This window comes from Lampetra fluviatilis, chromosome 5, assembly GCF_964198595.1.
Source record: "Lampetra fluviatilis chromosome 5, kcLamFluv1.1, whole genome shotgun sequence".
NCBI classification, from domain to species: domain Eukaryota; kingdom Metazoa; phylum Chordata; class Hyperoartia; order Petromyzontiformes; family Petromyzontidae; genus Lampetra; species Lampetra fluviatilis.
In genome coordinates, this window is record NC_136279.1 from 14002273 (window position 1) to 14017514 (window position 15242).

At 43.9% G+C, this 15242-nt stretch overlaps 1 protein-coding gene and 2 long non-coding RNA genes across 3 annotated transcripts in view; 1 reads left to right on the forward strand and 2 right to left on the reverse strand.

The window, feature by feature from the left end:
• The window catches only part of LOC144932608 (uncharacterized), a 52111-nt gene extending 46597 nt beyond the window's left edge, over positions 1-5514 (reverse strand). Inside the window, exon 1 of the long non-coding RNA XR_013636925.1 lies at positions 5417-5514. This is a non-coding gene — a long non-coding RNA (uncharacterized LOC144932608). The remainder of the gene's footprint in view (positions 1-5416) is intronic.
• Positions 1-15242, forward strand: part of RAD1 (RAD1 checkpoint DNA exonuclease) — a 74494-nt gene that overhangs the window by 20884 nt on the left and 38368 nt on the right. The window lies entirely within an intron of this gene.
• LOC144932247 (uncharacterized) lies at positions 10070-13812 on the reverse strand. The gene is made up of 4 exons (XR_013636876.1): positions 13711-13812; positions 11531-11620; positions 10402-10511; positions 10070-10134 (listed from the first exon to the last, which is right to left on the reverse strand). It is a non-coding gene; the product is annotated as an uncharacterized LOC144932247 (long non-coding RNA).

The following is a 15242-nucleotide window of genomic DNA, read 5'->3' on the forward strand; positions in this document are numbered from 1 at the left end:
GAAGTTGATTGGTCCACACCCGAGACAGCTTTCCTTAGAGCCTAGTCTCATATGGGTTGGACCAGATGACGCCAAAAGGCGCACAACTCAAAGACAATGCACCATCAGAGTATGAGAGCTCGGGGCAAGCATCTACACTATGGGAACCTCATTTGCCAGTAAAAATATGATAATTGGTTCTTTACCCTTCTATCTGGCAACAAAAACTGACACCTTTTTACAAGGAGTCATGTTTGCATAGACCGCAATACCTGCAGTCATAATACAAACAAAAGAACATAACTCTGATAATGTGCACTGTCCTTGGAGTTGATTGGTCCACACCCGAGACAGCTTTCCTTAGAGCCTAGTCTCATATGGGTTGGACCAGATGACGCCAAAACGTCATCTGGTCCAACCCATATGAGACTAGGCTCTAAGGAAAGCTGTCTCGGGTGTGGACCAATCAACTTCAAGGACAGTGCACATTATCAGAGTTATGTTCTTTTGTTTGTATTATGACTGCAGGTATTGCGGTCTATGCAAACATGACTCCTTGTAAAAAGGTGTCAGTTTTTGTTGCCAGATAGAAGGGTAAAGAACCAATTATCATATTTTTACTGGCAAATGAGGTTCCCATAGTGTAGATGCTTGCCCCGAGCTCTCATACTCTGATGGTGCATTGTCTTTGAGTTGTGCGCCTTTTGGCGTCATCTGGTCCAACCCATATGAGACTAGGCTCTAAGGAAAGCTGTCTCGGGTGTGGACCAATCAACTTCAAGGACAGTGCACATTATCAGAGTTATGTTCTTTTGTTTGTATTATGACTGCAGGTATTGCGGTCTATGCAAACATGACTCCTTGTAAAAAGGTGTCAGTTTTTGTTGCCAGATAGAAGGGTAAAGAACCAATTATCATATTTTTACTGGCAAATGAGGTTCCCATAGTGTAGATGCTTGCCCCGAGCTCTCATACTCTGATGGTGCATTGTCTTTGAGTTGTGCGCCTTTTGGCGTCATCTGGTCCAACCCATATGAGACTAGGCTCTAAGGAAAGCTGTCTCGGGTGTGGACCAATCAACTTCAAGGACAGTGCACATTATCAGAGTTATGTTCTTTTGTTTGTATTATGACTGCAGGTATTGCGGTCTATGCAAACATGACTCCTTGTAAAAAGGTGTCAGTTTTTGTTGCCAGATAGAAGGGTAAAGAACCAATTATCATATTTTTACTGGCAAATGAGGTTCCCATAGTGTAGATGCTTGCCCCGAGCTCTCATACTCTGATGGTGCATTGTCTTTGAGTTGTGCGCCTTTTGGCGTCATCTGGTCCAACCCATATGAGACTAGGCTCTAAGGAAAGCTGTCTCGGGTGTGGACCAATCAACTTCAAGGACAGTGCACATTATCAGAGTTATGTTCTTTTGTTTGTATTATGACTGCAGGTATTGCGGTCTATGCAAACATGACTCCTTGTAAAAAGGTGTCAGTTTTTGTTGCCAGATAGAAGGGTAAAGAACCAATTATCATATTTTTACTGGCAAATGAGGTTCCCATAGTGTAGATGCTTGCCCCGAGCTCTCATACTCTGATGGTGCATTGTCTTTGAGTTGTGCGCCTTTTGGCGTCATCTGGTCCAACCCATATGAGACTAGGCTCTAAGGAAAGCTGTCTCGGGTGTGGACCAATCAACTTCAAGGACAGTGCACATTATCAGAGTTATGTTCTTTTGTTTGTATTATGACTGCAGGTATTGCGGTCTATGCAAACATGACTCCTTGTAAAAAGGTGTCAGTTTTTGTTGCCAGATAGAAGGGTAAAGAACCAATTATCATATTTTTACTGGCAAATGAGGTTCCCATAGTGTAGATGCTTGCCCCGAGCTCTCATACTCTGATGGTGCATTGTCTTTGAGTTGTGCGCCTTTTGGCGTCATCTGGTCCAACCCATATGAGACTAGGCTCTAAGGAAAGCTGTCTCGGGTGTGGACCAATCAACTTCAAGGACAGTGCACATTATCAGAGTTATGTTCTTTTGTTTGTATTATGACTGCAGGTATTGCGGTCTATGCAAACATGACTCCTTGTAAAAAGGTGTCAGTTTTTGTTGCCAGATAGAAGGGTAAAGAACCAATTATCATATTTTTACTGGCAAATGAGGTTCCCATAGTGTAGATGCTTGCCCCGAGCTCTCATACTCTGATGGTGCATTGTCTTTGAGTTGTGCGCCTTTTGGCGTCATCTGGTCCAACCCATATGAGACTAGGCTCTAAGGAAAGCTGTCTCGGGTGTGGACCAATCAACTTCAAGGACAGTGCACATTATCAGAGTTATGTTCTTTTGTTTGTATTATGACTGCAGGTATTGCGGTCTATGCAAACATGACTCCTTGTAAAAAGGTGTCAGTTTTTGTTGCCAGATAGAAGGGTAAAGAACCAATTATCATATTTTTACTGGCAAATGAGGTTCCCATAGTGTAGATGCTTGCCCCGAGCTCTCATACTCTGATGGTGCATTGTCTTTGAGTTGTGCGCCTTTTGGCGTCATCTGGTCCAACCCATATGAGACTAGGCTCTAAGGAAAGCTGTCTCGGGTGTGGACCAATCAACTTCAAGGACAGTGCACATTATCAGAGTTATGTTCTTTTGTTTGTATTATGACTGCAGGTATTGCGGTCTATGCAAACATGACTCCTTGTAAAAAGGTGTCAGTTTTTGTTGCCAGATAGAAGGGTAAAGAACCAATTATCATATTTTTACTGGCAAATGAGGTTCCCATAGTGTAGATGCTTGCCCCGAGCTCTCATACTCTGATGGTGCATTGTCTTTGAGTTGTGCGCCTTTTGGCGTCATCTGGTCCAACCCATATGAGACTAGGCTCTAAGGAAAGCTGTCTCGGGTGTGGACCAATCAACTTCAAGGACAGTGCACATTATCAGAGTTATGTTCTTTTGTTTGTATTATGACTGCAGGTATTGCGGTCTATGCAAACATGACTCCTTGTAAAAAGGTGTCAGTTTTTGTTGCCAGATAGAAGGGTAAAGAACCAATTATCATATTTTTACTGGCAAATGAGGTTCCCATAGTTGTTATTTTGTGTCTGTTCAAAATGTTTAGCGTACTTCCCGACATGCAACAAACTTGAAATTTGCCATGTGGGTACTTTCCAGACTGTACACCATGCAAAATTTTTAAAAATAGACTTTTGTATTTTTTTTTGGGGGGGGGGCTCAATAATGCATTTCTTTTTCGCACGGCAAGTGAGCTGTGACGTCACCTCTGTCACGTGACCCGCGCATGTGGAAGCGTAACGCATTGTAGTGTAGTGGTTAGCGCGCTGCGCTACGAACCCAGCGACCCGAGTTCGATTCCCGCTCACGGCCACCACCGGTGACGATTATTTTAACCGGTCCTGGGCCTCCCCTAGGTCGACTCAGCCTCAAACGAGTAACTGGTGTGGTGTGTGAACATCGCCACTGGGGGTGAATCGAAGTCCCGGGCGAAGCCGGGTAGTAAAGCTGGTGTTACATAAAATAACTACAGTAGTTAGTTAAATATAACAGCTGCGTCATAAAACCATCACTGAGAGGAAAGGAATGCACTGATCTGCACAAAATCCCCATTGTTTGACTCTTAAGTGCTCGGCAGTGCCTATTGTGCTGGAAGAGCAGCTAAAGGGATGGTGCACACCTACAGACTCATCGTGTCCCACGCACAATACCACACACGCATATAGGTGCGTCTCACTTAACGAGTGTTCTTTCTACGAAAATTCGCTAGATTAAGCAATTTTAATTGAGACTAATTTGTTCGCAAAACGAGCAGAATGTTCGCTTAGCGAGACCGGTCGATCGAATGCGTCACGTGGCGGCCGGGAGCAGCACGGCGGCCCGCAGCTGTTTGCCAGCTGTGCCCACGTGTTTCGTTGTGTGGGGGAGGGGGGCTGGTGGTGGCACTGTCATGGGTCGGTGGGTGGCAGTGCTAATTAATTGCAGACGCTGAGGACAGGAAGTGTCACTCCATCATTCATCCCCGCATCGTGGCAGTGAACCCAGCAACCCTGGTTTTTTTTTGTTATTTCAGGCCACGGCTAACATAAGTGACGAGTGAAATTTGAACCAGCGATCCATGCTGTTTCCTCCGCCCACTAACATTTACCCTTCAAACAATATAAATGCCAGGCACCTGCAAGCAATGTGGTTCTTCGTGTGTGTGGTGAGTGTTACATTTTATTTGCATTACTTTATTTTAAAATAAAATAATGGGTATGTATCACGTAAATACAATGTTCAAGAGTGGAACATTGTGGGGCTGAAACATATCTCAGCTTTTAACATGGGAGTCAATGAAAACACGATGATCGTTTAACGAGTTTTCGCTGACCGAGAAATTTTCACGGAACGTATCTCGCTTGTTAAGCGAGACTCCCCTGTATTGAGAATAAAGCCTTTACAGGCTTTTGGAGCAAGTGCTGTCACAAATCACATGAAGGCCAGCACGAGGTAGGTGGCCAGCATTTCGGCCGGCCACCTTTGTATCTCCAGGAATAATGTTTACACACCACACAAGTGAGTCATTTAAGGCTGAGTCAACCTAGGGGAGGCCCACGACTAGATAAGATAATCGTCACTGGTGTTGCAATCTCCAGATTTGCCGCGCACCTTGCTAACCACTGCACCACTTCTCCCCATGACAACACACATTCATTATGGATATTATCGGTCAACTCACCCAACATATACTGTACAGATTTTGCAAACTGAAAAAACCCAAATCATACGTCTTACGTTGAGACATAACCCACCAGGTAGTCATTGAAGGTGAACTGGTTCGAGATTTGGGATTCCACGTACAAGGGAATCAAGTGTGCATCCCTGATGTTGCATCGGTGTCCCGATACTCACAGAGTCTGACCTGGTGTGCAACAGTGCCACTATTGCCCAGTTCCTCGACGAGTCTGAATCCCTCACTCATCTGATTTCCACGCGGGTCTAAATCCCACTCTATCCTAGATGCACTCATTTGAATCCAGTAAACACTATGACTCACACACTAGCCTGAATCGCTTAGCATGGACCCAATCTCACACCAACAAGCCTAGTCTGAAGTCCAAATTCGTTGAGATCCAACACGTCTAATTCCGTGTGAATCCTTAACGAGTGTGAAATATAACACTCGAATCTTTCGCTAGTCTCACTCTACAATAGCAATATGGGCAGTCTTCCGACTTATGAGTGGGTTCAGTTCCTGAGACCCGTTCGTATACAGAATAGTTCAGTCAGAACACAATAATGTTCTGTATTTAAATGCACATGTGTTACGGTTCTACATAAATGGGAAGCCTTGTTAAACTCGTAAGAAATGTGGTACATTTGCATGTAATACATCCTATACAGTATAGAAAATTAAAATTCAATAAACAGAATTTTGTTTTCACTTACCATGAGTCCTGATACCGGCTTGCTTGTTGGAAGGGGTGTAATGAGTCCCCAAAATGTAACACATACTCGAAGGCACGCGCACACGCACACACACAATGACAACGATCCCCCGTGTAGGCTTAAGAGACTGTTGGGGCAAGTGCTGTCAATGAACAGTGCCTATGAAGGCCGGCACGGCACACGAGGGAGTGGGTGGACAGCACCACACGCGGCCGCTTTTGAACCTCCCCATTGGCGATGTTTACACACCGCATAGGGTACTCATTAAAGGCTGAATCGACCTAGATGAGGCCCAGGACCCAATAGGATAATCATCACCGGTGTTGGTCGTGAGCGGAAATCAAACTCGGGTGGCCAAGTTCGTAGGCGCCCGACACACACAAAAAACAAAGACTCCCTGTATAGGCTTAACAGACTGTTGGGGAAAGTGCTGTTAGCGAGCACACACACACACGCACACACATGCGCACGCACATGCGCACACATATACACACACTCACTCTGAGCGAGATCCTGGGGCTAATTACATCTCGCGGAGGATCGCTCCGTTGAACAAAATATTTTCGCGGTTCGGTTCGCAAGTGCGAGATCGCAAGTCGGATGGTTAATAGAAAATGTATGATGGAAGCTCGTTCGTAAGTGCGGATGTTCGTAAGTCGGGTGTTCGTAAGTCGGGTGTTCGTAAGTCGGGTGTTCGTAAGTCGGGGACTGACTGTGGTCTGAATCCCACACAAGTATTACGCACGTTATCCTTTCAGCGCCATTTTACACACACAAAACAAAATGGCATTTTTACATTCATCAGGCCCACAGAACCACCACACAAATCTTTAAATATGATTACGGAAATTTATTGCATTATCCCTGCCATTCAAACATTGTAAACACGTGGAAAGTGACGCTTTACTTACAATTTTAAACACGACTCAGCAAAGTACAGCCAAAATAAAATCTAAACTGCACGTACAAAAAAACATTCACTGCTTCCAAGCCACCTGCCTTGACGTGTATACTGCTAATAAATATTGCTACTGTGCTTACACACGTTCAAGCAGAGCCCGATCAGTGATACATATCTTGCACAGCATTGACGGGTGCAGTTTAGAAACGCAGGGAGAGGGATTCACACCCTGACAAAGCAGCCAGAGCATATGATATCCCTTTGGAGAGTCGCCCCAGTGTTGGTGACGGAGACATTGGTGCTTTGACTCGAAAACGAAATTAACATTTGTCGCGATGTCATATTTAGCCCATTCATCTTGACACTTCTATTCGGTTTTTTACGATTCAATTCCCACAGCGAGTCGATGCATTTTCACAATTCGGCAAGACATTTTAATTCACGAATTGATCATCTTTCCCTCGGTTCTACCATTTTTACGTCCGTTTTGTTTGATTTATAAGCCAAAATCCAACGTGAGCATAACATCAACCGACAGTAATACATTCTCACATGCACAATGCGATTCCTGTTTTGAGCTTAAAACATTCTTTTGATAGCTGAATTGATGCATCTTTACGTGCAATTGTTTTACATTTCCATTAAACTTTGTAAGAAAGTCACTTGGCAAATATATCCATTCTAAGAGCTTATGTTATTGAGATGTTTTTGTGTATATGGTTCCAGAGCTGCTCTAAACCGACTGAAGATAAAACAAAAACTAATTTAAGATATGGATTTTAAACGTTGTACATTCGTGACTGGATTGATATTGACAAACCTGCTCAACAAGAATAACCTTATTAATCTCATCCCAAGACTTGAATCACAATCTCAGTGGTGTTGGTTCAGTGCTCTGGCATGGCCCTGAGATGTGAACTCTTGGTTGTAACATGTTCACCCTCTCGCCTGTGATACAGGAGCCCGTGGATTCGATCCTGACGCCTGGATTTTTCTCTGGGTCCTCCGGTTTTTTCCCCTCCCAATTTAGAAACATGCATTTAGAACATTTGTCTGATATGAATGTCCACATAAGCCACTTCGATGAGCTATCATTTGTGACCAGGTCAGTTCTGAAAAATAGCTATATAGCTCAGTGGGCTTTACCTGGTAAAATAAAAAAATAAAAAAATAAAAAATTAGAGTCACCTCAACTCTAGGTATATTCCGATGACATGAAACCATGTTTCACATGGTTTCACATTGTGAGAATTTACATTGTGAGAATTTAAGAGTTGGTTGCTGTATCACTGCACAATGGCCAACTGCAGGCATTGGTTTCAGCATCACAGTCTTGAGATTCACCTGGAATATGGGTTTCAGGCTCAGAATCTCAAGACTCAGCTCTATAAAACTGGGTTTCAGAATTCACTCGACTGAGGTTGGTCTCCAGGAGGCGAGGTCTCAGAATTGGACACCCGATTTCAGTTTCAATGTCTTGACATTTGATAGCGTTTCAAATCTACGACTGAGACTTAGTGTGTCGAAGACTAGGTTTTTTGAGTCTAAATTCTATACTATGCATTTAAAACCGAGTAAATTTGGACTGAAATTGTATTCACAAAGTCGCCCCATGTTCCCTTAATTTTAAAACCATCTCCCGATAGCAGTGCTGAGAGATGACAGAGAGATAATTATAACACATCATCAGCAAGCTAAATCAAATTCATAGCTTCTCCAACATTTCCAAATTTTATCGACAGAAAAAAAATAGAGAATGTATCATTCCTGATTTCGTAATACAATGTTTTTTCATTTTGTTCCTAAAGATGTTCAATGCCACTTACCCCCACCCAGATGCCTATATTTCGAAATGGAACAGTCTGATGTGACGTCACCCATGTCTGTGCAGCAAACACGAGCCCTTTTTTTATCTAAAATGTAATCAAATTTCATTTCGTAAACGATGCAGGCATGGAAGCGCGACCGACCAGACTGTTCACACGATTTGCAATAACCATCCGGGCCTTCTATAGCCACCGTAGTGACACGGATATCACTCTGGCCATGAGTGTGTTGAGATGGAATGATACACTAAGTGGCCACGGATTTTAAAAGCCCAGCGCCTAACCTGTGCATAGATGTTTTTTTTAATTAGCATATATAGTGCATAGTTCATTTATTATCTTTTTTTCTGATATCTCAACAGGAAATACTAAGTCATCAGATTTGTTTTTCAAGAAGGGACACGTGGCCAATTCCCTTCTGACGAGAAACTCGTCCTTGCCTCCTTCTTTACTCCAATTTGTGCCCCGCTTTTCCAGGCACAACCCTTCACGGTTAGCCTGCCATTTGCAGATTTTCACAGTTTTATTGAACAGCTGTATATCGTCCTAAGATCGTGTTGTATCATTTGCTGTAATGATGAGTTGTCATGATAGACGCGTATCCTGCTAAATGCAGGCTTAGTAAAGTAAGCTATGATGTTGCTGTTTGATGAGCTTTTTCATAACATCAATGTGTACGGGGATCCTTTTTTAAAAAGTAATTAGAATATTGTTGAGCACCCAGTGTATTTGGATACAAGCATTGCTCGCGCATTTGCATGGGATATAACTTCACCGCACCCTTTTCCAGCCCGTGCGTTGGGAGGATTCAGCGTTACGCGCGCTGGCATCATCACGTTGTCTTTCAGCCCGACCGGCCAACGTCAACGCAGCGAAGCTGTAAGCGTGGTTTAAGGGACGATGAAGTTATGCCTCAACATTGGTTTTAAATATAAGTGAAAGGGAATGCCATCTAGCAATGAAGGATTCTAGCAATTAAATGCGAGTCATTCTTCCAGAAGATGTTAGTTCCCATTGCTTTGTATGCGATGTTATTTTCTCACATTTATGAGGCAAAATGTTGTTAATCTGGAACGATGACAAATTTCTCGTAATGTCTTCATCCAGAGAAACTATTTTTTATATATTTTTTTTGTCCGATGGACCGACTGGGACAACAACAACAACAACCGCCATTCGCCACTAAGTGGCGGTGACGTCACAACGACGCTTGTGCCAGGTCAAGTGCACCTTGGCCTGGCACCACGACTGGGACATACAGAACGTGACAGACAATTGCGGATTTTATATATATATTGGTACTCCTACTATTCAAGATGCATTTTTTTGTTTCAATTATTTTGTTGGCTTTGGCCTTTAAAGCTCTCCCACACATGATGACTGGAATTCCAGCAAGTAAACTTTGGAAATTCGCACCTGTTTTCAAGAAGGGAGACTCCTGAAATTATAGGAAATTCATTGAGGACCCAGCCTCCAAAAGCTGAGAGTGCCGTTCCCAATTATTTGAGGATTCTGGGTTGGATTTACCTGAGAATCCTGATCAATGTTAACAGATACCTGGCCTACATGGGTGTACAGCTAAGCTCTTGATTGGTAATACGTCTCACTTAGCCAATAAAGTTGAGAGGCTTCAGGAATGCTTAGACACGATAGATTTTTTTAAAGGAAGTTGATACTAATCCTGAGATTCGGCTTAATTTAAATGTATTTCTAGGATCAGTGTTTAAGACTCTGTTTTGACTGTCTAAAGAGAAGGCTCAGGTTTCAGGATCAATATCTTCAGACTCAGGATTGGGACAGAAAGGACGAGGCTGGGATTCAAGGGGTCACTGCTCTTCCAGATGCCTGTATGAGTCAGAGTAGGAACTTCCTAGCTGTGTCTTCACAGAATAATTGTGTGTGTTGGCTGTCAGCCGTTTGAAGGTCCCCTCCACGGCACGTGCAACCGCCTTGCCTGCCCGCGACACTGCATTTCCAACCTTGGAATCCTTCTAAATGCGCGAGCATTCGGTGAGGGGACACAGAAGGAACAACCACACAACATGATCACGTTAATTCCTGACTTAATTTAAGAGCTTAATTAATATCGTTGTTATCGAAATATTTTCCGATTGTGCTATCAGCATCATGGCAAGAGAAAACAAATTCGGTGAACGACTCTTGCCGGTAACAGTGCACCAGTCCAGATGGATAGACCAACAGACATGCGAAAGTCAATGTATTAATGGCGATGGAGATGCCGGATTTGCTGGTCTCACCTGAACGGTGTAGGTCCCATGCCGACCGATTAGGAAGTGGGATACAAATATGATGACGAGCAGAGCCGCGGGAACCAGAACGCAGAGGCTGATGACCAGAGCCCGCCAGTCTGCACCAGAAAGGACACGAGAACATCATTGAGCAATACGAGGAGGGGAGGAATGTGAGATTTCCACCACTTTGTGTTAAATTTGGAGTGCACTGAGCAGCTTGCAGCGCATTCCATCATCAATAACGCCCGAGCCTGTCCAATCAGCAGTGAGCGTTAAAGCAAAGAAGCACAATATCCCGTGATAGTTTATTTATTTCTGATTGGCCAATGATGTGCGTGATAAAGCTTCCATCCCAGGTGCCCACGAGGAGCAATCAGAATTCACCAAATTTTGTCGACTAAATTTGTTTTACAATGGGCATTGCTGTAGCCATCATTGCCCAATGGCAATTTCCGTCAACAATTGCCCTGACGCTACCCTCGTGTATCATGGCCTTTAATTACACTGAGGGCTGCGTGCGTGTGCTGTAATGACCTGTGACCACCGCTTGCTGCTGAATGGTGTTGTGTTATTTCACTATTATTTTAAGTGCTTGTAACAGAGCGTACATTTGTGTGAGTGAACAATTGTGCGTGCATGCAATTGTGCCTAGACGTGGATAACCAGGTGAGTCCATTTGTGATTGTGTTTGCAAGCGCATGGTAATGTCTGTGCAAACTCGTGTTTACGTTGATGCGGCTGAACTGTGCTGCAATAACAATCACTTGTGCTCAATGCCTGTGCCAAGTAGTATCTTAATTTGCACTGGGCCACCACTAGGTCAACTCAGACTTAAATGAGTACGTACCAGAACTGGTGTGAACATTGATAGAGAGGAGACAAATTTGGTTGAGCCTGGTTATGACCAACCACTTTTGTGCGACGTGCAGGCCATACTGGATGCTCACTAATAGCATTCATGTCAACAACCTAAGAGCTCAAATTTGGGATGTTTAAATAATGTCTGGAATATTGTGTATAGATGTATGCTTCATGGTGTTTGTGACGCATGAGCTTGTGTATGTAATGGTGTGTGTCTGTGTGTGTGTGTGTGGTGCGTGTGTGACGTGCGTATGTGGATTTCAGGATCACTTACTCCACTCTGCAGGAGGTGTTGATGGTGAGGTGGTTGAACTTGATAGAGGTATGGTGGTTGAGGGAGGTGCGGCTGTGTTTACCATTATGCCTGAAAACATGATAGATGAAAACACTTCTTAATACAAATCACATGATAATATTACTAATTCATCGATTACTCGTAATTTAAATATATATACTAAATGACCTCAACTATGGCAGCAATGGAAATGTCACACAAACGTGTGATATAAGGAGCCCTCAATTAATCTAAAACAGAAAACGTATCACACTATCAGACTTCAACAAAGAGCCTTCCGCTAAACGAGAATTGTCTCATCTGATGCAAAAATGAAAACACCGCCACTTTATAATTGTGCACTCAATGCGCTGGTACATAGAATGCAACACTGCAAACACATCAAAACGATGTACGAAAAAACAATTTCTTGACCAATCTCATGCAGAAATGAACACTTTTTAGCCCTTCGAGAACATCTAAAGTTTGTTTTTTTTCACCAGCAGAAATTCTAAAACACACGCAACTCCACGCACCCTCTAAATAGGGTGTTTGTCATGGTTCTGTGATGCTTGCTTTTGTTCACCTCCGTAATCCTTCCCAACCATTTCGGACCCTTTCACCACAATGCTCTATTCTTGCAGGGATCAGTGACGAGAGACTCCTGCCCTCAGCACAATCTGCGGGTTGTGAGCGTGGCTGGTTCTCGTGACCTATTTGCCTGTGCTTTGCTGAAACCCAGGTGACAGCCCATGGACGTGTTTGAGCCCCTTTGGCTCACACCGTCACGATGTGAGCATATTTTATTGTTGTGGCAATAAATGTTTTATTTTACCAGGTAAGGCCCACTGAGCTACAGCTCTTTTTCAGAAGCGGTCTGGGTCACAAAAGACAGCTCAACGTTGTGTCTTTTCATGCGGAAATTTATAGCAGCCAAATACTACGACATTAACAGAGACATACGGCATCCTCCATCAAATGACAATGCTCCAGAGAACTAAACATCCGTTTCGAACGACAGACAATGGGTTTTTAAAAATTACTCTTGCTATGTGAGTGCATGTGTCGGAATGTACCGGTGCAATTGAATGTGTGGAGTAAACTATGGCTTATATATTGTATCTGCGGGGTATGCGTGGGTGTGTTAGCATGCATAGTGTGAATTAAGTGTAAATTAGCAAACAGCTTATCCTGCTTTCAATTAGTTTGAGCATCACACTCCTTGGGAGGAAAATTACTTGATTCAATCTTGATTTGAAGCTTTCGTGACTACTTGATTCACTGATGATAGAGATATTTATATATATGTGTAAGAATTTTGAGCTGACCTTAAGCTATAAATAATACCATTAAACCTGTAGGCCATGCGTTTTATAAGCCCACATTTAAAAACTAATTGCGGTATTGAAATTGTTCTTTTTACAACAATAATCTCAACTTGCTTTCTATTTTAGAACTTCACTAGGCTGTACCTCACTCACTAATTCCTGTTGTGTTTTGTATGACGATATTACAATTAATAAACGTATTTTTATCTTTTTACATTTTGCTTGGCTTAAGAACGGAATTGCATCTGATAACTTCTGTTCCTGCCGCTTGGGTTAACCTTCACCGTGTGTCAAATTTCAATCAGGATAGGAGCCATTTGTGTGAGGTTGACGTGCTTGGCTATCGGTACACCGTGTAGGCAAGTGGCTGCGTGTGGTGCAGGAGCCCACCAGCTGCCCCTGAAAAAAAGCTGCACCTGCTGCTGTGTGGAGCAGCTATGGCCCAATGCATGTTGCACTTCTTTCGCACCGTACACAGCCAACCATGCTCATCGGAGGTTGCGGAGGAGGGGCGACAAACCCAACAAGTATACACGTGAAATTTCGATTTAAAGCTTTCGTGACTGCAGGGATTCATCTTCTTGGTTCTTTCGGTAAAGTCATGTAGAAGGGAAGTAATAAAATAATAAAAATAAAACATAATAAAATAATTCTCACGACGTTTCGCCACAACGCTCCAAGCTTGGTGGTGTTTCATTCTTCACCTAAGTACGGCTGCTTGCGTTGTGGCCGAAACGTCGCGAGAATTATTTTATTATTTTTATTATTTTATTACTTCCCTTCTACGTGACTTTACCGAAAGAACCAAGAAGAAGTATACACGTGTGTTGTGCGTTATGTGCGACTCCTTACATTCCGTGCCCTGCTTGGCGCCGTCTGTGGTGTTGTACCCGGCCCAGCAGCTGCACGTGAACAAGCCCGCGCCGATGGGAAAGCAATCGGCGTGCGGGTCGCAGTCGTTGCCGTCCACGGTGTCGTTTGCGCACGGGTTAAAGTCTGCGTGGACACACACACACATTCCCCACACACGTTTTACACACGTATACACTGCACACATATACTATACAGGTATTGACGATGCTGCCCATGGTGTTAGAATTGGCACATTGGGCTTGCGACCCCGGAGGTCGCTGTTGCGATCTCCAGGTGCGGCAGTTTAAGCCGGGCGAATGTCTTAAATCCCCTCCCCAGACCCCTGCAGTAGTATTAATGAGCACAGTTCACCAGTCCGTGTGTCGGGGGGTTAAAATAGGCAGCGTGATGCGACGCATAGAGGCCCAGTCGGCCACAAGGGGGCCCCCGAATCAACAGATGAACAAGTGAAACGTGTTAAGAAAAAACATAAAAAAACATTTATTCACAACAAAAAAATTACCTGTGGTTTACCATGGACCAAGCCCAATGAACGCATCTGGCGATCATATCAATAGAGCAGCATTAAGTTACGCGATCTACACCCCCTTTGAGTAAATCCTCGACCGATGGGGCTGGCATGGAAGCAGGCGGCATGATAACTTAATTGTGAGCATTGTACCCTTAATAAAACATTAATTAAAACTGTCACTTTATTTACCGTCTTCTTCTAAACCCAATACACGGTGCAACCAACATAACGTATCTAGCTATAGTCTACATTGTATTGTACACGGGTTATCTTGCACACCACCCACCGTTCAAATAGGTAGCTGCGCCGCTGGATGTGATCAAGAAATTTCACGGCTGCACCTTTACCACATTCTACCCCCCCCACCCTCCCACGTAGCCTGGGTTATCCCCAGTGCTCATGTCGACACACTGCACCAGGTTCACACATTCAAGGCCAAGTCGACCCAGGAGCGGTCCAGATACTCGCCACTGACATTGGTCGCGTGAGCTGGAATCGAACTCGGGTTTGCCGGATTCATAGCGCTGACCACGGCACCACCGCTCCCCACATATTGACACACACGCACCTCCGATACGCACGGTTGGCTACGTACGATGCGAAATAAGTTCAACATACACCTACAAAGACAAAGATCCCACGTACAGCCTTAGCAGACTGTTGGGGCAAGTGCTGTGAACGACCACCTACAAAGACAAAGATCCCCCGTATAGCCTTAGCATACTGTTGGGGCAAGTGCTATTAGTGACCACCTACAAAGACAAAGATCCCCCGTATAGCCTTAACTAACTGTTGGGGCAAGTGCTATTAGTGACCACCTACAAAGACAAAGATCCCCCGTATAGCCTTAACTAACTGTTGGGGCAAGTGCTATTAGTGACCACCTACAAAGACAAAGATCCCCCGTATAGCCTTAACTAACTGTTGGGGCAAGTGCTATTAGTGACCACCTACAAAGACAAAGATACCCCTATAGCCTTAGCAGACTGTTGGGGCAAGT